This window comes from Ornithorhynchus anatinus, chromosome X3 (genome assembly GCF_004115215.2).
Source record: "Ornithorhynchus anatinus isolate Pmale09 chromosome X3, mOrnAna1.pri.v4, whole genome shotgun sequence".
In the NCBI taxonomy this organism is placed as follows: Eukaryota; Metazoa; Chordata; class Mammalia; order Monotremata; family Ornithorhynchidae; genus Ornithorhynchus; species Ornithorhynchus anatinus.
The window spans coordinates 13,704,143-13,730,343 of record NC_041751.1 but is presented as its reverse complement, the minus strand read 5'-3'; the positions used below and the strand labels follow the sequence as shown (position 1 = coordinate 13,730,343).

The window sequence follows — 26,201 nt, the reverse complement described above, 5'->3', positions numbered from 1 at the left end:
TTAATTCTGAATGCATGTGTAGCCGAAAAGGCCAGTGGGAATGGTGTCCGGTAAGCAAAGGAGCAGGACTCGAATGTTCAGGTAGTGATGTTCACCTAATAAATGTAGGTTTTGGAAGGTGAGATTCCCACTCGTGAATGTTGCAAGATAACTTTAAATGGGCCAAAATTCAGAGGCGATATCATTATTAATCCTCTCATCAGAGTTATCCTTGACTTTTGTTTTTAGAAACATGCTCTGGATAAGGGAAAGAACAAAACACCACCACCAAAAAAAAAAAAAAAAATCCATATCCTTGTGAAGCAAGGTTTGGGGTATTGATCTGTTAGTTTCATTTTTGTTATACATATAGAATACTTAGAATATTTGGTTTTCAGTGATATAATTCAAGTCGTTTGAAAAGTTATCTGCATAGTTAAATATGATTTACTTTAGAGGCAAAACTTTCACAGCATTCTTTCTTCCCAGAATAATCAAAATGCAAGTTTAATGTTGATAGATGCATTGTAAAAACCAGGTGATTCCAGCACACAGGTGTAAAGCACTTAGACCCTCGTATTCTCCTATCGTTATTTATAGACAGAACAAGTAGCAGATAAGAGCATTCAAGCGAAAAGAATGTTAAGTGTTTAAGGCTGCAGCTGAAAATGGGATCTATGTACTTAGAGGAAGCATAGCCTTTAGGCTGTTCCCATCATGAGGATAACACTAATTCCCAAGAACCAAAAGTGGCTTTAAAATGAACCCTCAAACGTTATTTTTCTTTCAAAAGCAAAAACTTAGAGGTCAGATCAAAGGTTTTTCCGTCTGTTTTATCTCCATTTTTCTTTTTAACTACTAGACCTTCCTGGTCCTCAAAATTCACAGAGCCAATTTAGTTTGAAATATAGTTCTAGAACAGTGACTTTGAAATTACCGGTAAATCTCCACAGGAATATGGACAATAGAGGTATTTCAAATTCCAAAAGAGTTAAAAGAAAAATGGCTGATTTAGTTGACATTAAGTTTTCCTTAATTTAACCTGGACTAGGAATCACTGAATCAAGATGCTAATTACAAATGACATAATTTTTCACAATTCTAAGATGTGTAGAAACAGAAAACGGGAGTTTGTTCCTTTAAAATAGATATTTTTTTAAGTTCATTCCAGCAAGGATGATAGATGAGATTGAGGTTTAAAGAGCTGAGCCCTACCTAATTTTGAACCAATATGGAGTGTTAGAAATTTACCTTTTCTGCTCATTTTACTTTTGTAATAGGACTTTAAAACTGGGTGAATTCACTAGATGCTCTGAATTCATTGACCTGAACTGAATATTACTCAACTGAGATTACTTGTATTCATGAATATAGACAACGCAAAGAGTAGCATTTGTGCAGTCTGCTAAGTCTGTTGTATTGTCTCAAGTGCTTAGTACAGCGCTCTGTGCATAGTAAGCGCTCTCAAGAAATATCACAGATTGGGTTATTTTGCTATATGGTCTTCCTATGGTCTCTCCTCCAAAAGGAAGAAAAGAAAATACATCTGGAATAATATTTAAGTGCTCACTATGTGCCAAGCACTGTACTAAGCACTGGGGTAGATACAAGGTAATTGTTAGTCACAGTCCCCTGTCCTACAGTGGAAAGAGTAGGGCTTGGGAGTCAGAGGACATGGGTTCTAATCCCTGTTCTGCCACTTGTCTGCTGTCTGACCTTGGGCAAACCACTTAACTTCTCTGTGCCTGTTTCCTCATTTGTAAAATGGGATTAAGACTGGAAGCCCCACGTGGGGCAGCCCGAGTATCTAGTATCGACCCCAGCACTTAGAAAAGTGCTTGGCCCATAATAAGCACTTAACAAATACCATCATTGTCATTATTGTTATTATTATTATTATTGTTATCATTATGTGGCTCGTCATTGAATAGGAGGGAAAAAAGATAGATACCAGATGCTGTGTTACATGAAAATCATGGTAAAAGGTAGTCCATTACATGTGAAAAGAATTTTGACAATACTTCTCCCACTGCCTCTCTCAGTGTGTATACAAACATGTATACATATATATGTACTTCTCACACAAACATACGTACACTATATTCAGAATGACTTGGTTGCCCGTTTGACCATGTAATTTGCAGGTTTGAGAAGCAGCATGATGTAATGGACAGAGCATGGGCCTGGGAGTCAGAGGTCGTGGGTTCTAATCTCAGTTCCACCAAATATCTGCTCTTAAACTTTGTCACTTCACTTCTCTGGGCTTCAGTTACCTGATCTGTAAAATGGAGATTGAGAGGTGAGCCTCATGTGGGACAGAAACTGTGTCCAACCCAATTTGCTTCTATCCACCCCAGCGCTTAGTACAGTGTCTGATCCATGGGGAATGCTTTAATACCAGAATTATTATCTTGGCATCCCTAGAGCTCCTTCTGTCTTAGGTTCTTCCAAGCTTTACCTCTCCTATGGCCATGCAAGTATCCTTTTTGGACTAGCTGTCATCATTTTCATCATCAGTGGTATTTATTGATCACTTACTATATGCAGAGCACTGTACTAAATGTTTGGGAGAGTGCAATACAGTAGAGTTGGATGGCATGTTATGCGTGAACATGTTGCTAAAGGAGGAAGATGCGAAAAGTCATAATTCTTCCCCTTTCTGGAATATGCTGAAAGTGGTGGTCGAAAATCAGTTGGATCGAAAATCGGTTGGATCATTCTCTCATCCGGTAGGACAGGTACAAATTGGGGTAATGTTCCACTACAGTTCAGTGGGTTTTTGGTTTTGAACAAAAGGCCTCTCAAAGGCACAGTGAGGTGGGTATGGGTATCCATCAATAGATCGATGGTATTTATGGAGCATTTCCAGTATGTAGAGCACGGTACTAAGCCCTTGGGAGAATACAGTACAATATAGTTGACAACCACAGTCCCTGCTCACAAGGAATTGATAGTTTAGATAGTCTAGGTATGATTTAGGAGCCACATGCCTCATTATTAATAATAGTAATAATTAGGTTGATATTTGTTAAGCGTTTCCTATATGTCGAGTACTGTGCTAAGCACTGGGGTAGATAAAATACAGTCAAATTGGGCTTAGTCCCTGCCCCCCTCCCCACAATGTAAGGGGAGGGGGATTGTTATTTTGAAGCACTCAATCCCCTTGCTCCCTTCTTCGTCACCTCCTTGCTCTCCTATTACAACCCAGCCCCATACTTGGCTCTTCTAATACCTACCTACCCATTATACCTCAATCTTATGTACCTCACCACCAACCTCTCAGCCACATTCTGCCTCTGGCCTGAAATTCCCTCCCCTTTTATCGTCCACAGACCATTACTCTCTGCCACATTCAAAACCTTATTGAAGGTGCATCTGCTCCAGTAGGCCTTCCCGACTAAGCCCTCTTCTCCTTTTCTTCCACTCCCTTCTGCATCCCTCTGATTTCTTTTCATCAGCCCCACAGCGATTTTGTACAGGTCCTAAATTTATTCATATTAATATCTGTCTCCCCCTCTAGACTGTGAGCTTGTGGGCATGGAATGTGTCTATCAACTCTTGTACTCTCCCAAGGGTTTAGTACAGTGCTCTGCACACAGTAAGCGCGCAGTAAATGTGGACTGATTTGGCAGATGAGAAAACTAAGTCCAGAGAAGTTAAGTGACTTGCCCAAAGCCCCACAGAAGGTAAGTGGCAGAGCTGTAATTAAAATCCAATTCTCCAGCCCTGTGCCCAATCCACAAGGCCCCAATGCTTCACACGTATCATAAATTCTATTCATTTTCTTCTATCTCCAATGTAGTTTAGTTGATGTCTAGAGATTGAAAACTCCTTGAAGACAGAGGGAGTAGGACTTCTATTTCTATTGTACTCTTCCAAGTGCTCATGCAGTGCTCTTAACACAGAAGGTACTGAGTAATATCTTTTGATTCACTCATTGAGGGTAGGTATGTATACAGTGTGGAAAAGTGGTAGGGAGGAGGATATAGAGATGGATAATGGTTCACTAGTCTTCTCTTTTGCAGCCACAAATTGGAAAATATGCAAATCTGAATCATCTGATGAATCAGTCATAAAAGAAAATCCTAGGAACTATGTAGTAGTCCTATTTGCGAAAAAATAGTGTTTCTAAACTTGTCCTACCTCCTGATTTTGAGCACCTGTAACCTTGCCAACCTGCCTGTACTTTTGGCAGCAATTTATGCATAGAACTTTTCCAAAGGTCACCCTCTGTATAATTAATGAATTTATTGCAATCGTCTATAATGTGATAAGGAGCTGTCAAATACACTTTACTGAATTTCTTTCTCCTGGAGTTCATGTGAGTTGGTCAGAACTGAATTAGAATGAATGAACATTTTATGCCACAGACTAAATTGAGGTATTTAAAGATGGGAGGGATACATTGCCCCTTGGTTATCTTTTGTTGCTTTTAAATTGAGATGTCAGATTGCATTTAGTCAGAGAAAGAGGTAGTTGTTTAGCTGCAAGGGAATAAAACCAGGCAAATCATTTTAATAGAGGTGGAAAGAAGGAGAACATTTCCTTTTTTCCTCTGATCTAATTAGAGCCTTAATTCTTCCAGGAGACTTTCCGTCACTGTGGGTGAACCATATCTGTGTCATCACCATCACAGCTTTGTTGACAGGTTGGAAGTTCAATTGTCAGGGTTACTAAAGCTGAGAAATGAAAGAAAATTTGATTATTCATTTTTTGTGATCAAAACTTAAAAATCCTCATAATCGGCTGTCTAAGGGTTCAGTGACATTTCAGGGGGGAAAGAAATAACTGTTGAGCTGTAACAACATTAGATTCCTATTTTTCTGAATATTTTGCTGCCCTAATTCTAGAATCCTAGCCGTACCTGACACTAACCTTCTAAATGATCTTTGTATTTTCATGCATATATTTATCTGGAAAAATTGTTAGCCCTTTATCTCCCAGTAACATATTTTGCTCTTGAATACGGAATAAGGCACAGACTCAACAATTCAGGGATCGACTTTCAGGCAGGATATTCACCTACTGCACAATTGATCAATCATTCAATTTTTCTTACCTTAGTAATGATGGTAAGCAAGCACTTAGTAGGCATCACATTCCCTGCTAAATTCCGCAAAGGGAACAAGATGATCAGAAATAAGCCTATTTCATCCAGGGCTCATAGTCTAAGGAGTTGGGATTTTATTCTCTCTTTACTGTTGGGGAAACTGAACCCTCGAGAGGTTAAGTGACCTGCGGAGGGTTCCCACAGAAAGCTAGTAGTCAAAATGGGAATAGAACCCAGGTCTCCTGATTTCCCAGTTCCATGGCTTTTCCATAAGGCCATATTGGCAAGATTCATAAACTGGAAAGATGCAATGTTTTGTCACTGGTTTGTCATCATGGATGCAGGGAGAGAGGGGAGCAGCGTAGCGGTGTCTGTTGTTGCACAGACCGAGGGTTATTTCACATAGATGTCTATTCTTGGATGGGATTCGTCACCCAAGATAGTTGGCCACTTTGAGGCTTCTTGCTGAGCCTTTCCAATCTGAAGGCTTCCTCAGAAACCTTCTCTCCTGAGGCGATAAAAGCCTCATCAGGTTCTCCCTCTTTCTGGCGGTTTCACTCCCTCAACCACCTCCCATCACATGAGAAGCAGAGTGGACTAGTGGTTAGAGCAAGGGCCTGGGAGTCAGAGACCTGGTTTCTAATCCCGCCTCTGCCAAATGTCTGCTGGGGGACCTTGGGCAAGCCATTTAATTTCTCTGAGCTTCAGTTACCTCAAATTTAAAAGGGGATCAATAATAATAATGGCATTTGTTAAGTGCTTACGATGTGCAGAGCACTGTACTAAGTCCTGGGGCAGATGCAAGGTGAGCAAGACTGTGAACCACATGTGGGGCAGGATCTATATCCAACCCGATTACCTTGTATCCACCCCAGCAGTTAGTGTGGTGGCTAGAACACAGTAAGCACTTAACAAGTGTTGTTATTTTTATTATTAATATTAGGATGTGGGTTAGTGGATTCTATAGTTTTCCATGCCCTTATTCAGTGGGAGAATATGATTTTTTGGTTCTATTTTCCAGCTCTTTTCCCCGTGATGGCAATATGTAGTTGGCCTTTTTGACTGTCATCAGGTAATTATATCCAGAATTTGAGGGGTGGAGGACATTGGCCCTATTCTGGAGCTTGATCCTTAACACAGGAATTCATCATCGTGGAGATTTCCAGAATTTTTCCCTTAGGTGAAATACTTTGAATTTGTGCATGTGCTTCTTTGCTGGCAGCTGTGCAATGGCATGATTATGTTTTTATTATTATTACTAACATTTATTAAGTATTTATAATAATGTGCAACACACTATAGAAAGCTTGGTGTAATTACATTAAAGTCAATTAAGATGAAGTCTTAAGAGGCTCACAACCTAAACGGGGAAAATTAGGCACACAGAAAGATAAAGATGTAATTCAATCAACAATAAAAGTTAGCATCCAATGGTAAAATACTTAAATCTTTCAGCAACTCACAGCTCCAGGAAAATGGTCCCTGGCAGGGTGGCCTAACGGATAGAGCACGGGCCTGCGAGTTACAAGGATCTGGGTTCCGTTCCCGGCTCCGCCACTTGTCTGCTGCGTGACATTTGGCGAGTCACTTAACTTTTCTGTGTCTGTTACCTCATCTGTAAAACGGAGATTAAGACGGTGAGCCCCTTGCGGGATGTGGTCTTTTATGTCCAACCTGAATAGATTGCATTTAAAACAGTGCTTAGTACAATGTCTGGCACATAGTAAGCACTTAACAAATGCAGTTAACAAAGAATCTTCCCAACATCCAAAATTGTTGAGCTGGAGTCATCATGTCCATCCTCCACTCCAGTGGGAGGCATGTAAAATCTTCCTCTGGACTGCAAACTCGTCCTCTAGTCTGTAAAGTCGGTATGGCCAGGAAATATGTCTGTTTATTGTTATATTTGACTCTCTCAACCACTTAGTACAGTGCTCTGCACTCAGTAAGCACTCGAATACAATTGATTCGCTGACTGAGGACTTACCCTTGCTGTGGGTGGATGAGAGCAGGCCTCGCATCAAGCCGGATTCCCATCTCTCACCCATCAAAACCTGTAACTCTTTGCCTTTTTTCCTCGGTTCGTAACTCGTTTTAGTGTCTCTCTCCCCCGACATGGGGCTCGCATTCTAAGGAGATGGAAGTTCTTCACACACATTGACGTCGTTAACATGCACTAATTTTCAAAAGCTCCCTGAGAGAAAATAAGGATGCTGAACAGAGATGCTAAATCATTTTCCCGAGGTCATTGGTTTGTTTATAGAAAATATCATGATACAATTAAAACTAGCCTTCAATTGAAAATCAAAATTAAAGTTGCTTGTCATTCTCAAATATACAGTTCTAGCTATCCAAACTCTTCACTGACATTTAAGATTATTTGTACCTTTTCTTTCAATCAACCAGTTGTATATGCTGAGTGCTTACTGAATGCAGAGCACTATACTATATTGTTTTTACCAAGAGTTGGTAGAGTCACATTCCCTGCCCACAGTGAGCTTAAAGTCTGTCAGGAAAAGGCATGAGTGGTCATGAGCATATTTTTCTCTTATTTAAAGCAGGTTACTGTCAGGTGGTTTGTTTGCCTTTCTCTCCTCCACTTCACCCACCTTGTGTTCCTGGATGCCGAGTTGGCTGATGGCTTTTCCAGAAGGTATTTTTATGCTTGTTTTATACCTGCTTAATCAATGCGTAATTAACACTTGCATTCATCAGCCCAATTCTCTCTTCTTCCTCAAGGGGAGCAAGGTCATATCTAAACATGCTAAGCTGAGGCTGATGGGACCTTTTACAATTTTGAATATCTTCATAGTAAGGGTGGAGATAAATAATATCCTCAGTCAACCACTAATCACTCAATGGTAATTGTAGAATGTATAACGTTTGCAGAGTACTGTACTGAGCATATGGGAGGATGCTCATGTGGACAGGGAATGTGTTTACCATTTTTTTTTTTTTTTTTTTGGTATTATAATGTCGGATATAGTCTGTGTCGCACATGGCGTTCACAGTTTGTCTGTTATAATGTACTCTCATAACCGATACAGTGTTCTGAACCCGCTAGCGCTCAATAACTATGACTCATTATTTGAGACAATAGAATAACTAGACATGATGGCTGTCCTGAAGAAGGTTACAGGGGAGTAGGCTAGATTATTATAAATCGGTGATCAAAATAAATTTTTTTGAGAGTCACATTAGAGTAACGTTTGAGCATACCCAGTGGGTGTCCAGTAAAGCTATTATTTGTCCTACTCGTGGACAGTAGTAGACTTAGACTTATAAGTGGGAAGAGGCAATCAAAATGAATCTTAATGTTTTCCCAGATAAATAGTGGTGCAGCAGCACAATTGTAGTATTTACTAAGTGCTTGTTATTTGTCACACACTCTTCTAAGTACCGGGCTAGATATTGTAGATGGATCAGGCACGGGCCCTGTACCATATGGAGCTCACATTCTAAGCAGGAGAGGGAACATGTATTTCATCCCCATTTCACAGCTGAAGAAACTGAGGCCCAGAAAAGTTTAAGTGACTTGCTCATCACCTATCAAGGAAATTGTAGAGGCAGGATTAGAACCCAGGTCATTTGACTTCCAAACCCAAATTCTTAACACATGGCATTTCACCTAACAGCCTCATACAGTAAGAACCTTGGATGACTATCTCTGAAGCCACAGCTCTTTAAGTTAAAAAAATTCCCACAGAAGCCAACAGTGAAAGTAGGCCAGGTTCTGGCTGCCTCTCAAGAGATATAGCACGGAAGTTTATTTCCATTGAACTCATTACCTGTTTGAAAACTGTAACTCAAATGCATGGGTAATATGATATATTTACAGCATTGAAAACGTTGTTATGTGGATATTTTAAATTGAACCTCGATTCACAATGAAGCAGCGCGGTCTGGTGGAGAGAGCAAAGGCCCTGTGATTCGGGAAGGCCCAGTTCTGCCACTTGTCTGCTGAGTGACCTTGGGAGTCATTTCACTTCTCTGTGTCTTAGTTATATCATCCGCAAAATATGGATTAAGACTGTGAGCTCCATCTGGGCCAGGGCCTGTGGGTGGGAGGCTGAATATTTAGGATAACATCCCATATATATGATATTTTGGGGAAAAAAAAAGATGTCTTCTCTATATATCATTATATCCCATAACATCAAATGATAAGGGCTTATGTGTGTTTTGCTGGAAAAAAAAAGAAATTGATACACTTTTCTGTTCAAATTTAAAACTCAGAGCAGGGGACTGTAATGTTTGTGGAAATGCTCAGGGGCTAGATGTATTTGAATTGCATTTTTTGGGCTAATGCTTATTGTTTTACAGTTTTTAAATTATGTATCTAGACGTAATCAAATGAGCCCATTTGGGAAGTATACAGTGCTGTTCTGAACTTAAAAAAAATGGGCCATTGCTTATGTGCAGTTGTTTGCCGTAAAATAATTTTAAATACCATCGACTCAGTAACTAGCATTGTTGCTTCAAGGGATGTTTTTGCATTCATGTTATTAGATCTCTGTTATTTCTTTCTTTGCATTACATGAACGTGAAAATATGTTAGGTAGCTGGGGAATGCGATTTAGATCCCTCATTCCTTTTCCACTTTTTTTTTAATATTCTTACATTATTCTCTTCTAAAGAAAGCAGTAGAAATTAGGGCCTTGCATTTATTGATGGATAGCTTTCCTTAGACGTTTTTCCAGTTAAAAGGCAGAAAGGACATTGAGTTTGGGTGAAATAATTATGAGTTTGTCATAATAGCCTGTAACATTATAGAGGCCAGAAATAAAAATTCCCATTAATTGAGAAAACTAAGAAAAGTTTTGCAAATTAGAGTGAAATTTTAGTAATGATTATATATTCACCCTTCTCTCTGCTCCCAGAATGGGAGGATGCAAAATGCAAATCTCCTAGATGTAATGTCCTTGAAAGTAGGGATCATGCCTACTAACCGTAGTTTTCTTTCAAATGTTTAGTACAGTGCTCTGCTCAGGAGGTGTTCAGTTAATACTGATTGATGTTGATTGATTCCTAGACTGATTACATTTATTTTTATATGATACAAGGGCTATGCTTCTGTGTATTTTTTTTTAATATCTCCCTGATGATAACCTGAATTATCCTTTGTTCTCTCTGGGAATCTGTCACCAGCCCATCAGTACCATATGGCTGTTAGTCTTATGGCAAGATTGTGAATTTCTTGCTAAAGAACACACAAAAATTATTTTAAAAATAATTATTGGCTTCAGGACAAAACAAGGGTAATTATATTGACACCCCCAAATTAGCCAAGTGTAATATATGAGCTCAGGGTGGATTGACAATTTGAAAATGTAGAGGGGGTTTTTATTTTTTTTTAATTTTTGCCATTAGAATTCATACCAAGGCCCAAGGTGACGATATGGATCGTTAGAGATGTCTTTATTTCTTCTATTTAGCACATCTTACTATATATGTACTGATCTGAATTTCAAACGTGGATAATTGACAAAACAGCTATAAAAGGCAACTCGGACTATATAAGGCCAAGCGCATTCTGTTAAAACAGTACGAAATTGCCCTATTTTTTTAAAAAAAGTGTATAATGTAGTCTCGGAAAGGCAACCGGGGTCTGAGCAACATACCCTGACCCCGTCGTTGGGTATGGATTTGTTGCCGAATTGTACTTTCCAAACACTTAGTACAGTGCTCTGCACACAGTAAGCGCTCAATACATAAGATTGAATGAATGAATTAAAAAAGGCAAATTGGGGGCCCGTAGACAGACCCAAGGAAAGAAATGAAAAAGAAATGTAGCCAATATAGCTCAAAAATGCCTTATGCATATCCTTTGCAAAGTTCCAAACTATTGATTGGGGTCACGCCTGAATTTAATAAAGCACACTCTGAATGGAAACTCAGTTATATTTAGTGGAAAAAGTGACTTAAGATATAGCATGATGTATGTAGTGCATATGTGTATATACGGTTAAATGATGGATTGGCACATCTTGCAATTTGTACATTTAGACTTTGAAGATACTGCATGGTGCACGTATATTAGCACATTTTGTAGTACTGCGTGTAAATCAGGCCGTGCCCTTCAAGATGATCGGATAAATGAATGGTTTTAATGGCTCCTGATAGATTGTCTTCATAGTTTAAACTACTAGTTCTTCTGACCAGGCGAGAGAGGGGTGGGATTTTCCTTGAAGTGCCATGGGAGGAAGACGTGGTTTAACGTGTCCTAGTTAGTACGTTGTTATCCCTCTGATTCCTTGTGTTACTCTCAGCATGTCCATCTGTGGGTTTTACCAGCTTGGGTATTCCGCCTCTCTTAATGCGTGTTCTCCATCTGTATCTTAGTAAAGTTTGCTACGGACACCCCTTTTATGAGGATTTTGAGGAGCTGATTTTGCAATGTTTTCAGGTGCTATTAATAGTAGTAGTAATAGTATTTATTGAGCACCTGCTTGATGCAGTGCACTCTATTAAGCTCTAGTAAAATACCCCAGACATGCAAGGTAAACTCCATGGTCCCAAAGATCAATGTTTGTGACCCTAAGAGATGGTTTGCCTGTTACAGTTCCATTCGGTGATGGAAATCCCAGTGAGTTTGGAAAGTGTCAAATGATGATAATGAAGGTTCATTCATTCATTCAATAGTATTGAGCGCTTACTATGTGCAGAGCACTGTACTAAGCGCTTGGGATGAACAAGTCGGCAACAGATAGAGACAGTCCCTGCCGTTTGACGGGCTTACGGTCTAATCGGGGGAGACGGACAGACGAGAACAATGGCACTAAACAGCGTCAAGGGGAAGAACATCTCGTAAAAACAATGGCAACTAAATAGAATCGAGGCGATGTACAATTCATTAACAAAATAAATAGGGTAACGAAAATATATACAATTGAGCGGACGAGTACAGTGCTGTGGGGATGGGAAGGGAGAGGTGGAGGAGCAGAGGGAAAAGGGGAAAGTGAGGCTTTAGCTGCGGAGAGGTAAAGGGGGGATGGCAGAGGGAGTAGAGGGAGAAGAGGAGCTCAGTCTGGGAACGCCTCTTGGAGGAGATGATTTTTAAGTAGGGTTTTGAAGAGGGAAAGAGAATCAGTTTGGCGGAGGTGAGGAGGGAGGGCGTTCCAGGACCGCGGGAGGACGTGACCCAGGGGTCGACGGCGGGATAGGCGAGACCGAGGGACGGCGAGGAGGTGGGCGGCGGAGGAGCGGAGCGTGCGGGGTGGGCGGTAGAAAGAGAGAAGGGAGGAGAGGTAGGAAGGGGTAAGGTGATGGAGAGCCTTGAAGCCTAGAGTGAGGAGTTTTTGTTTGGAGCAGAGGTCGATAGGCAACCACTGGAGTTGTTTAAGAAGGGGAGTGACATGTCCAGATCGTTTCAGCAGGAAGATGAGCCGGGCAGCGGAGTGAAGAATAGACCGGAGCGGGGCGAGAGAGGAGGAAGGGAGGTCAGAGAGAAGGCTGACACAGTAGTCTAGCCGGGATATAACGAGAGCCCGTAATAGTAAGGTAGCCGTTTGGGTGGAGAGGAAAGGGCGGATCTTGGCGATATTGTAGAGGTGAAACCGGCAGGTCTCGGTAACGGATAGGATGTGTGGGGTGAACGAGAGGGACGAGTCAAGGATGACACCGAGATTGCGGGCCTGCGGGACGAGGGGATGGTCGACAGTGTCAAAGGCAGCAGAGAGGTCAAGGAGGATCAGAATGGAGTAGGAGCCATTGGATTTGGCAAGAAGGAGGTCATGGGTGACCTTACAGAGAGCAGTCTCGGTAGAGTGGAGGGGATGGAAGCCAGATTGGAGGGGGTCTAGGAGAGAAAAGGTGACCTCAGTAGCTCTAGTAATTTATCATCCTATATGTCCTGAATTAAATATTGCTAAAATTGATACATTGCTTCAAACGGTGGTTTTCAAACATCCACCAAGCCTTGCTCTTATTTTCCAAGCAGAACTGTGGGTGTTTATATCTGATTCTTGGCATTCTCTCTGAGCAGACACTGAATGCTGCTGTTTAGACATTCTGATCTTCTCTTCTTCTCTGAATTTTTTCCAAGTTTCAACTTCAGTGTATACATGAAAAAAGGCTACAATGAGCATCTTCTCTGATGCTGAGACAGTTGCAGTGAGCCTGTCTGGATTTTTTTTTTTTCTCACGATCATTGTGAGAGCATAAGGCACCGATGAAGAAATTGTAGTACTTTCATTTTAAAGGTAAGCGAAGAGCCGTCAGCCTGACACTGATGCTTCTGGGCAAATTTAATTTTATTACCTTTCTGTGATTATGTACTTAATTATAGTAACAATGAAAGATGGCTTCATTTTTATTAGTAATACTTCCTCTGAGACTGTGATTTTTATGTATATCTGCTTAATATTTCTTCAATTTGTATTTCTTTGTATAAACCAATTTTGTGTTTATGCATTTTTTTATTTCCCAGATTTTATGAAATTGTAACAACTCATTTTAAGACTTCAATAAAGTGATGTTGATTTTAATTTTAGTACCCTCTTAATTATCTATGCTAATAGAAAGGAACATTACCACATAGAATTGAAATGAGAGTGGGTGAATCATCCAGAAAGTTCAGGACAAAAAAAAATTGTAGTCTTTATTGAATCAATCAATCAATGATATTTATTGACCACTTACTTGATGCAGATCACTGTACAAGGAAATTACCATACCAGAGAGTTACTAGAAATGTTTCCTGCTTCAAAGACACTTTATAGTCTCTAGAGTAGACAAACATTAAAATCAAGTGTGGATATGTATGTTAGTGCCGGGGGGGGGCTGAGGAAAGAGTGATAATCAAGTGCTTCAAGGTTGCAGATTCATTCGATCGTATTTATTGAGTGCTAACTGTTTGCAGGGCACTGTACTAAGTGCTTAAGTGCGTGGTGACCCAGAAGGGACGGGGGATAGAGAAAATGCAGGCTTAGTCAGGGAAGGCCTCTTTGGGGAGATGTGACTTTCATAAAGCTGTGAAGATGGCAAAAGCAAAAGCATCCACGAAGCCTCCAAGCTATAGGGAGATCATGGGCAAGTGGTTAATGGTGAAATTGATGGGCCTGAGGTAGAGCGACCCCTCTCAGGGTCACACCTGGAGAGTTTCCAGTACTCTACCGTACTTGACTATGGGAGGGAGAGTCAAGCAGAGGCAACCCATTCTATTCCTAACTTGGGCAGTGGTTAGTGAGTGGAAGGCAATCCGCTACAAGTCAAAACTCCCCTGTGCTGGGCAGCAGCGGCACGGGAGATAGAACAAGGCAGAGACTCAGGATTACTGTGCATTAGGAGGCAATGGTAAACCACCTTGGGATTTTTACCAAGAAAACTCTGTGGATACGCTGCCAGAACCATTGCAGATGGAGGTGGAGCGTTCTGGGAGAGATGTGTCCATGGCGTCGCTATGGGTCGGAGACGACTCGATGGCGCAAAACAAGAGGTAGACGAATAGGTTGGCATTAGACGAGCAAGGTGTGTGGGCCGGGTTATAATAGGAAATCGGCAAGGCAAGATAAGAGGGGAGATTGCTTTAAAGCCGATGGTAAGGAGTTTCTATTTGTGGAAGTGGATGGGCAGTCACTGGTCACTGGAGGTTCTTGAGGAGAAAGGAAAATTAACTGAATTTATTTTATTTATTTATTTTATAGGAAAGTGATTCAGATAGAGTAAAATATGGATTGTGATGTGAGAGTAACACCGAAGTCAATCATATTTATTGAGCACTTGTGTTCAGAGCACTGTACTAAGCACTTGGAGGGTAAAAATGACAAAATTGGTAGACACGTTCCCATGGGGTCGGTATTGTGCAGTGATTATTTGGGCTATTAATGATTCTTAATAATTGTGGTATTATAAGTGCTTACTGTGTGCCAGGCACTGTGCTAAGCACGGGGTAGGTACAAGCAAATGGATTGGAAAAAGTCTCTGTCCTACATGGTGCTCCCAATTTTAATCCCCATTTTACAAATGAGGTAACTGAGGGTACCATAATTCATAATAATAATTATGGTATTTGTTAAGCATCTACTATGTGCAAGCACGTTCTAAACACAAGGGTAGATACAAGGTAATCAGGTTGGACACAGTCCCTGTCCCACATGGGGCTCACAGTCTTAATCCCCATTTTACGGATGAGCCAACTGAGGCACAGAAAAGTGAAGTGACTTGCAGCACAGCAGACAAGTGGCTAGAAATGAAGAGACTTGCCCGAGGTCACACAGCAGACAAGCAGGAGAACAGGATTAGGACCCAGGTCCTTCTGACTCCCAGGACCGTGCTCTGTCATTCATTCATTCAGTCGCATTTATTGAGCGCTTACTGTGTGCAAAGCCCTGTACTAAGCACTTCGGAGAGCACAATATAACATCAGAAACATTCCTGCCCACGATGAGCTCAGTCGAGAGGGGAAGACAGACATTAATATAAATAGATAAATTACAGATATATATGTGCTGTGGAGATGGGAGGTAGGATGAATGAAGGAGCAAATAAGAGCAGTGCCGAAGGGAGTAGGAGAAGAGGGCTTAGAGAGAGGGGGCTATCCACAAGGCCACTCTGCTTCTGGGTCATTCTTTCCTGTAAAACCCTTCTCCACACTTAAATGTCTTCTCCACACATCTGCCACCTGCCTGCTTTTTGTACATCGTGTCCCACTCTGAACACAACTGACATTGGCCAAGCACAAACCATTAGCACCCTCATCAATTCCTCTAATCAGATTCTTAATCAGTCATATTTATCGAGTACTTAATTTGTTCAGAGCACTGTATTAAGCTCTTCAGCAGTGTACTAAGTACATGACATCTCAAGGCCGAGTATCACCCATTATTTGATCACAATCAGGACAACGTGCAGATGCTCAGCACGTAGTAGCTATTCAATACAAAGTTGTTGGTTTTTGGTTTTTTGGGGGGCAGGGGGGTGAGAATAAGACCTGAAACTAAAGTCCCAGAACACTGAACTAATCCCTTAGAAAGGTCCAGTAAAATTAGGAAGCTGTGTAATATGTTCAAGTAAAGACTGCCAACTTGTTGACATTAACTAAAGTTTGTTCTACATTGCTGTTACTCCAGTTTAAACCACGTGTCTGGACATGGTAATATTCTTTCACTCTCTACAGGGAAAAAAAAGCAAAATTTCAAAAGCAAGAACAAAAGACCATCGTCTTTCAAAAATTCAATTAACGGAACAGTGGGGAGAAAGATTGTTTTTTTTTTTTGGAGCTCAGAAAAATGTAAATAGTCAAGTTCATCTAATAGGTGATTAAACTTTTTCCTGAAATATCTGTTGTTCCATTTAAAGGGAATTCTACCTTCTGTAGTCATCGATATATCAGTGAACCGATTTTATGCCTCACTAGAAATCTGACCTCTACAATTCTTTAAGGAAAAGAGTAGCTAAGAAGTCTGCATTAAAAGAATGCTGAATGGACAGAAATTGAAGGTGTGAGAATTCTCTATATCATGAAACTTTCATGTGATCTCCTGAGGACATGAAAAGCAATCAGACCAAAATGCCACTTTTTCCACTCTTCTTTGCTTTTCATTTCCTTTTACCCCCTCTGTCCTCCCACTCTTCCCCTCCCCTCTATCTTCTAAACTTCAATAAAACATATAATTATGTTGCCTGGTTTAATATGATCATTGTGGGCATCTCATATCATTGCAGAATGAAAGAAATAACGATGAATCTTTATTTAAAAAATTTGATTACATTCTTAAATGCTGAGTTGGTATAAACATCATGGCCTATTGGAGCATGGGCCTGGGAGTCAGAGGACCCAGGTTTAATCCTGGTGCTATCGTATGTCTCCTGTGTGACCTTGGACTAGCCACTTAATTTTTCTGGGCCTCAGTTACTTCATCTGTGAAATGGGCATTAAAATTGAGCCCTTCGTCAGACATGGACTGAGTCCAACCTCATTAGCTTGTGTTTACTCTGGCACTTAGTATGGTGCCCAGCGTATAGTAACCACTTAACAAATACCGTTTAATATTACTATTATTATCATTATTAGTAATGATAATAATAGTAAATTATTCTGGCCTGAAATACCCGCCCTATTCATATCCAACAATTACGTTTCCCACCTTCAAAGCCTTATTGAAGGCGCCTCTCTTCCAAGAGACCTTCCCTAACTAAGCTCTCCTTTCTTCTTCTCCCACACACTTCTGTGTCGCCTTGACTTGCTCCTCTCTTCCCCCCTCCCGACCCCATAGCACCTATGCGCATATTTTAAATTTTATGTATTTATATGAATGTCAGTATCCCTCTGTAGACTGTAAGGTGGTTGTAGGCAGGGATCGTGTCTTCTCTTTTGTTGTATTGTACTCCCCCAAAAGCTTAGTATAGTGCCCTGCAGTCAGAGAGCGCTTGATAAATAGAATTGATTGAATTAAGGGACCTTGCACACAGACCCAAACCTCCCCTCCAGAGTGTTCGAAGAATCTAACCCCACATCATGTTGGATCATGATTAGAGCATCTTGTGAATTTCCCTTTCTGGCATTCTGCAACCCTAATTGAAAACTGTGTCCCCTCTGTTCTTTAATGTAAGGGAATCATTTGTGGCGAAAATAAAATGACTCTCAACCTCCAGGGGTCTACTAAGGAACACAACGGAATGGCCATTTCGGTTGAACGTTGGCCCCGGCCAGAGACGGTCCAGTGAGAGAGTAGTCCCGAGGCAGGGCTGGGCAACAGCAGAGATTTCTTTTTCCTTAGAGTTTCTGCGAGAATCGAGCATAGCGTTACTGAACCCCAGTGGAGTCACTCATCCCCACTGGGCCTGACTCCTAGCACGGCTGAAATGTGGTTCACTGTGGATATGGTGACCAATTTATTGGGAATTACCTTGGGGACAGGTAGTTCACTGACCATGACCTAACCTGTTAAGCCAAGGTCACGAACTGGGTGAGCTTGTCAAAATAATTGTAAAAACGATAATCGCAATAATAAGAAACGAGCATCTCTCACGAGTAAATATGGCAATCATAATTCTGAGAGTGATATGCTGAGCACTGCACTAAGCCCTGGGGTAGATATGAGATAATCAGATGAGGCGCAGTTCCTGGGCTTGTTGAGACAAACGGTCGAAGGGGTCAGGAGGGCATATGTCTAACCTTTGCTTTCTAGACTGTGAGACAGGGCCTGTGTCTGACCTGGTTAACTTGTGTCTACTGCAGCACACAGAACAATTCTTGACAGAGAGTAAGCCCTTAGATGCCACTGTTATTATCATTATTATTGTTATTCTTAGTTGTATTTTCAGACTGGCATTTTCCAAAGCTGCGTCATCTCTTCAGAATCCAAGGGCCACTGCCTGTTGCTACAGCCTATTTTGGGGTGCGTCTGTTGGCCTAATCCGTGCCTATGAATATATTAGTCTGTGACTATTTTGGAGGGGAAACTTATAAAACTAACTTCCTTGAAATTCAGAGCTAAATGAAAGCCAGGTAAACCAAGTAGTGTGTAGAGATCAGGGTCCTTTTGTATTTTCTGAGGAATACAGCTTGTGTTAATTGCCCACTAAGAAAGTCCTGGTAACTAATAGAGAGGCTGAAGATGTAATGTATGTTCAAAATGATTTCTTTGCTAATGATCCATCAGTGTGATGTCTAACTCCAAGTGGCCATTATCACATGATTGCTAGAGACACCTGACTGATGGATAGGAGATTATAACGACAGAATAGTGGATTTTCCTATCTAAATTATATGAAGGAATTTATTAAGGATTTAATCTTAAACAATTAAGGCTCTTTTTCTCAACCTTGATCTTCTGCTCCTTTCCAGAAAAGCATCAAATTTAAGTTGTGGACAGACAAGGCATTTTATGTGTGCCAATTTACTTTTTTTTTTTTTTAAAGGGGTGCTTGTTAATTGCTTATGTGTCATGCCCTGTTCTAAGTACTGGGTGGTTACAAGTTTATCAGGTTGTATACAGTCCCTTTCTCAAATGGGGCTCACAGTCTAAAGGACTTGTTGTTCAGCATTTCTAATATTTATGTATAAACCTGAGATATAATAAGGCAGTACCCCATCTTACACTTTTAGAAGTACATAAATTGCTATACTGAAATATATTTACATCTTTAGGAATAGCACCATTAAAATGCTGATGAAGATTTCTCCATTCATATTTATGTGTTTTCAACTGATTTATATCCTATAAAATGTGATGGGAATAGCTAAGAATAGTTCACTAAAAACCTGAATAAAATATAAACTATAAATCCCAGGAGTCTTGTAGAAGATCCTCAAAATGGGCTACATTCTGATCATCAGTGTATAATCCTCATACAATTGAAAACAGACAACAGTAAAGGTATTGATTTTTTTTTTTTTTTTGGTGGTCATATTTCTGACGTATGTGTTGGGGTAGTTAGAGGATAATTAGGTGGGGCACAATCCTTGTCTCACATAGGGTTTCCATTCTTAATCCCCATTTTACATATGAGGTAACTGAAGCACTGAGAAGTGAAATGATTTGCCCAAGGTCACACAGCAGACAGGCGGTAGAGTCAGGATTAGAACCCAGCTCCTTCTTGGTTCTTGGTCATTCTAATTTTGATATTCTGATGTTCTGTCATCAGGAAACAGAGACACAGCATGGCCTACTGGATAAAATGTGGGCCTGGAAGCCAGAGGACTTGGTTGTTTTAATCCTAGCTCTGCCTCTTGCCTGCTGATTTTAACTTCTCTGTGTCTGTTTCCCCAGCTGCAGAATGGGTATCCAGTCCTCCCACCTACTTAGAATGTGAGCCCCATGTGGGAAGGGACTGTACTCTGATGAACTTGTATGTATTCCAGTGCTTAGAATACTGCTTGACACATAGTAACCAATAACATAAAAAAAGGAAACAGGGAAGCTCCTTTTCAATCTGATGCTGTTAACACCATTCATTTATCCTTCTGCAAAGCACCATCAAGTAAACAGTATCAGACTTTTTTGCATGCTCTTATTTGTCCACAGGCAAATCCCTGTCAACAAGGATAGGGTGTAACACGGAACATTTCTGTAGGTAGTGAGATAACTCTTGGTCCTTTAGCTTCAGGGTTGGCTGGTTGCTTTATCTGCTCGTACGAGTTTAGTGATTGACAGAGTGTTTGGTGCAGTCCAAGAGCAGGAGAATTCCTGACAAACTGGGAGTATTGTTCTACCTGAAGCTGGCAAATGTGGTCAAAGACCACCCATACATTTTTTAAAAAAATATATCTATGTGCTTACTATGTGCTAGACACTGTTATAAGCCCTGGGATGCATACAAGGTAATGAGGTTGGGCACAACCATCCCACATGGGACTCACAGTCTCCCCAGTTTAAAGTTGAGGGAACTGAGGCACAGAGAAGTGACTCGCCCGAGGTCACGATTAGATCCCAGGTCCTTCTGACTCCTGGGTCTGTTGTTCTGTCCAGCAGCCCACGCTGCATCTCACTTGGTGATCAGTCAATCAGTCAGCTCCATTTATTGAGTGTTTACTGTGTGCAAAGTACTGCACTAAGCAATTGGGAGAGTAACAGAGTTGGCAAAAATAATAATAATTATGGTACTTAAGTGCTTACTATGTGCCAGGCACTATACTGAATTCCGGGTAGATACAAGCTAATCAGGTTGGACGCATTCCCTGTCCTACATGGGGCTCACAGTCTTAATCCCCATTTCACAGATGGTATAACTGAGGCCGAGATATTAAGCGTCTTGCCCAAGGTCACAAAGCAGACATGTGGTGGAGCCAGGATTAGAAACCGGGTCCTTCTTACTCCCAGGCCTGTGCTCTGTCCCTTAAGCCACACACACCCCTACCCTCCTAAATCACTCATTTCACTCCACGCCCCAGTGGAAACGTGAGTTTTTCTCCAAGTACAATGATGATTATCAGTCAACTAATTAGGTTCAATGAGTGCCTATATTGGTAGAACACTGTGCTAAATAACTAAGTACGGTAGAGTTAGAATATACGGTCCCTGTCCTCCAGGAGCTTATGATCTAGCAAGAGAGGTAGGCCCAAAATAAATGACAGGAAGGAGGATAAAGAGACCGGAAAGACAGTGGCTATTGATTAGATCGTGCAGTGACATTAAAAGCAAGATCTAGTAGGGACCACATTTTATTGTTCTCTGTCGGTCCCTGGAGTACAGTGCCCTGCTCACAATAGGTGCTCAAGAAGTACCGTTGAATTGGAAAGCCAATAAAATGGTGTACTGTGAATTGATTTTCCCATTTTAGCGATAAGATTTAGGAACCAAGTCATGCTAATCATGACATGCAAAAATTCACCAATCTATTGATTGGGAGATCCTTGGTCCGGTGCCCATTCTTTCCGTCTCGTGCCACATGTCTTGTTCTGAAGTGAAAAGGAAGTCCACGTCTTTTAACGTGAGGCGCACATTTCTACCCCGTCCACCCTCACACTTTTTTTTTTTTTTAAACACATCCACTGTTATAGACAGCACACTTTTATTCCTCCTCAAGTTCAAGACATCACAGCCTGGAACCGAAGATGCTGCAGTGTGAATGTCTCTGAATTGGGGACACTTCATTCTTTCCTTACAGCAAGCTACTTTCTTATGGAAACTGCATCTCAGTACCTATTTTCTGGTCGACTGCATGGCAGCTGATATACACAGAGAGAAACAAATAATATACACCGAAAAGTGGGGGCCTATTTGCTATACATTCACGGCATGTTAGCTGTGTTTCATGTCTGACCTTGTAAAAGCCTTTTTTTGCTTATGTAATGCTGCTATTATATTGAATATAACTGTTGAACCAAAAGATCCATCTGCTTTCACGAGACAGGGCTTGAGAATCCATCTAGTCGAGGTTAGTTTCTCCCCTTTCTCTTTGTGGGGCTTGGGAGGGGTTGTCATGTAAATCATTTTGGATCTGACACCGAGAAGGCAGGAGCCTTTCATTTGTAACTTGGAATCCAGAAATCCCAATTAATGAGATTTTATTTGAATGCCCCCTGCTCTGTAGTATGAGTAGAAATGGATGAGGAACCTGACATAATGTCTGATGCTTCCATTCAGGCCACAGATTATGGTTACTGTTTTCATGATTACCCTCATCATCGTTATGTGATGCTGTAACTCTGCCCTAGACTATCCTAATGCATTTGTGTAAATGAAAATGATGGATCACCTGAGCTCAGAACAGGCATCTCTCTTCAGAGAAGTGTTTAAACATTGGAAAATTTATCAGGCTCCTGGGGCTGAACTCCTAATAGTTTGATTTTGTTTAGATATGCAATTCAAATCTGGTGGTTTTTTTTTTTAATTTCCTATTGAAAGCCTGCGTAAAAGGGACAAAAACTGCTTATTTTTTTTTCTTGGAATAAATCTGGTGCCAGACTGATTTTTATTGGAACTTTGTGAGTCAGGGTTTAATCGTAATGAACCACCTCCTCATCAAACCCTGAATCATTCCAAGTACTAAGATGGTAATTATGATGTTTACTATGTGCTAACTATATGCGTGCTGCAGGTTCAGCCAGGGTCACTAGTAATGATAATAATAATAATAATGATAATCATAGTTTTAACTTCTTACTTTTTATTATGTGTTAAATCTTGGGGTTGATACATGATAATCTCATCAGCCACAGTCCCTGCTTCACACAGGGCTCACAGTTGAAGAGGGAGGAGGGGAAAAAATAAAAAGTTAGCTGATCCCCATTTTACAGGTGAGGAAACTGAGACACTGAGAAATTTAGTGACTTGACCCAGTCACCAGGTAGATAGTGGGTGGATCAGAATTGGAACTCACCTGACTCTCAGACTGGGAAATATTCAAGAATATTTGGTTTGGGTGGATGAGAGGAATTGCTGAATTTTTTTATAGTGTCTGTCAACCTGGGCAGGAGTCTAGTGAGCTTCTGGTGTGGAGCAATTCTTGTCTCCTATTTGCCTCACTCTCATGAAGTGGATTTTTCCAACAAATAGGGCCTATTAAAGATGCAGAGGGTCTTAAATTTGGCTTGCCTTTTAAATCATTAAAAAAGCATTCTAAAGTTATATAGAAAAAAGAGCATTAGTTTACGGCCCAACAGATATTTTTTTCTGAATTAATAGGAAAAGACAAATGAGGCCCTGTAAAATCAAAGATGAAATTCCATAATTCCACACCTCTGTGATCACAACTGGTAGTATTTATTGAGCATCGACCATGAAACAAAACACAGAAGTAAATCCTGGTATATTATCCCAACTCTACCACTTGTCTGCTCTGTGACCTTGGGTAAATCACTTCACTTATCTGTGCCTTAGTTACTTCATCTGTAAAATGGGGATTAAGACTATTAGTCCGGTAGGACAGGGCCTGCGTACAGGCTAATTGCTTATCTCCCCCGCCCCCCCCCCGAGTGTTTAGTTTAGTGCTTGGAAGAAATACCATAATTATTATTATTTTAACAGCAGTAAAAGACAATATCCTCGCTCCCCTTGGAGCTAACAGTTTTACAGCAGAGAAAGACTGTCTCAACAGAATATGAGTAAAATGATAGTGCACTATCAGGAATGAATTTTTTTTTAACCAAGCAAGTATGGCATAAAGTGTCAAACATCAAACATTACCTTTTGAATCTGATGAAAATTTAATGGCTCTCTCAAGTACATTTTTTCCTGGCCTGTAGTGCTACTTAAAGAATTAACTTAAGGATGATAGAAGTTTGCAAAACAGTGGGGATGAACCTGGCTCCCTTTTTACTGTGAGTAATCAAAGACCTCAGCTCTCAGCTCTCACTGAATTTCCTCACAGAATACACAGTGGACCCATAATGGTTTCAGTGAACTGGATCATAAACCTGGTCAGTGGGGATTAACGGCAGAGAATGAAAAACTGTTGTTGCCAAAGCCGGGTTATGTCTGAAGCACTTTACATTTGGCAGTGTTATGGTGAGCTCTACTTTGCTTATTAAAAGTAGCAGGACAAGAAGCTTGTGACAAAACAGAAAATAATGAGACATATTGGTACTGCATTGTAAGTTCCTAATGAACAATGGACAAGTCACCTAATTACTTTGTATTTCCCAAGTGAAGCAGCGTTGCCTAGTGGAAAGAGCAGAAACCTGGGAGTCAGAGCATGGATTCTAAATCCCGCTCTGCCACTTGTCTGGTGTGTGACCTTGGGCAAGTCCCTGAACTTCTCTGTGTCTCATCTACCTCTTCTGAAAAGAATTGGGATTGCTAATAATAATAGTAATAACAATTATGGTATTTAAGCCTTTACCTTTTGCTAGGCACTGTACTAACTACTGGGGTGGATATAAGCAAATCAGGTTGGGCACAGTCCCTGTCCCAGACGGGGCTCACAGACTGAATCCCCATTTTACAGATGGGATAACGGAGGGTCAGGGAAATGAAGTAACCTGCCCAGGGCCACACAGCAGACAAGTGGCTGAGCCGGATTAAGACTGCGAGCCCTATGTGGAACATGGGCTGTATCAAACCTGATTATCTTGTATCTATCCCATCATTTACTGCAGTGTCTACCACATAGTAAGCACTTAACAAATAACTTAAAAAACGAAAACTAGGTTGCTTGACTGCAGGGCCTGTGTTCCTTCTCCTAGACCATGCTGTCTTAGTATAGGATCGGTATACTCTATTGCTCATTTTTTTTTTAACGTCTACATCCACCAAAATTTGAGGCTGAATTGACCTGCATTATCTTAGCAACTTTATCTGTGATGAGGGGAGAGCCTGGAGCTGTTGCTTGACCTTTTGAGATTAAATAGCTTCAGGGAGGAGGATTTAAGAAGATTGTAAACCCTTGAGGGCAGGGATCATGTCTATGATTCTCTTTTTTTCTTTTTTTTCAATGGTGTCAGTTAAGCACTTACTATGTGCCAGACACTGTACTAAACTCTTTGGAAGGTACAAGCTAATCAGGTCGAATGCAATCTCTGACCCATATGGGGCTCATAGTCGTAATACCCATTTTACAGATGAGGTAAATGAAGCATAGAGAAGTGAAGTGACTTGTTCAGGGTCACACAGCAGGCAAATGGCAGAGTTGGGATTCGAACCCAGATCCCCTGACTCCCAGCCCCGTGATTTTTCCACTAGGTCATGCTGCTTTTCTTCCAGGTGCTTAGTATTTGCATTTGCCCGAGCTATTTGCCTGCAATAAGTGCTCACTAAATTTCATCGATTTGGTTGATGGAATATGAGGAAAGGGAGATTGTTTCCTTTAGCAAGTACATTTACCCTTAATCAAGGACTTAAAAGGGAAGCAAAAAGTATACATTTAGCTATGTTGAGAAGTGTTGGTTTTTTTTAGGAAAACAATTAATTCTTATGGATTTGTATGTCTAGCCCATTGTACAACTGGACATCCTTAGATAATTTAATATCTGAACATTTTAAATAGTGAAAATGTATTTGAAAGTCACTGTGTGCTTAATATTAGCATATGAAAATCATCAGTAGCTTGCTCTGACTTTATAAGGTGACTTTAGTCTGGTTAGTAATGTTTAGTTTGATTTTAGTCATACATTGTTACATTACAGAATTGATACAAACTTGGTTTTGTTTGGTGACTTTTTTGTCCCAGTATCCTCTTTTCTAACCCTAAAGGCTTCTTCTTCAGTAAATCATCTCTGGACTATCTAGGCAAGCCACAGATGTGATATCAAGTGAAATGGATATGTTTGGCTTTGCAAGTTGAGTATCTCTTAACTTATGCCGGAGGCTCAGCAGGATTTTTTTCACTTACTCAAGGAGCACTCACTGACTACAGGTCAAAACATACTGCACGGATTATCAGTCGTCCTACATCTTTCGTTCTTTCAAGTTTTTGCAGTTATCCTATGGAGCATCCCAACTAGATTCACTTGATATATTGAAAACCCTGGGGCCACTTTTTCATATACACTCACTTATCCGTTATAGTGTGTGTGTGCCCTGAGACAGTTTCCCGAAACCTGAATGAAACGTCGATCTGAAGCTCGACAAAGGTCTACTCACAAAAAGTACATACTGAATTATGAATTGTTTTATTCTGCATTCTTTTTTTCTCTCCCTCACCCCCCCACCCCACCTTTCTTTCTCTGTCTCCCAGATCTGATGCCTCTAATCAGAATTCCTAATCATTTCCTAGGAATTTTCCTTTCATCTTACTCCCTTGGCACTCCTTCTCTCTCCCACTCCCCTACTGGCTCTGACCTAGAACA

At 40.8% G+C, this 26,201-nt stretch overlaps 1 protein-coding gene and 1 non-coding gene across 3 annotated transcripts in view; both read left to right on the top strand.

Annotated features, from left to right (window-relative positions):
• Positions 1-26,201, top strand: part of CDH18 (cadherin 18) — a 450,368-nt gene that overhangs the window by 101,099 nt on the left and 323,068 nt on the right. The window lies entirely within an intron of this gene.
• LOC114807707 lies at positions 14,103-14,239 on the top strand. Its single transcript, XR_003755782.1, has one exon. It is a non-coding gene; the product is annotated as a small nucleolar RNA SNORA7 (small nucleolar RNA).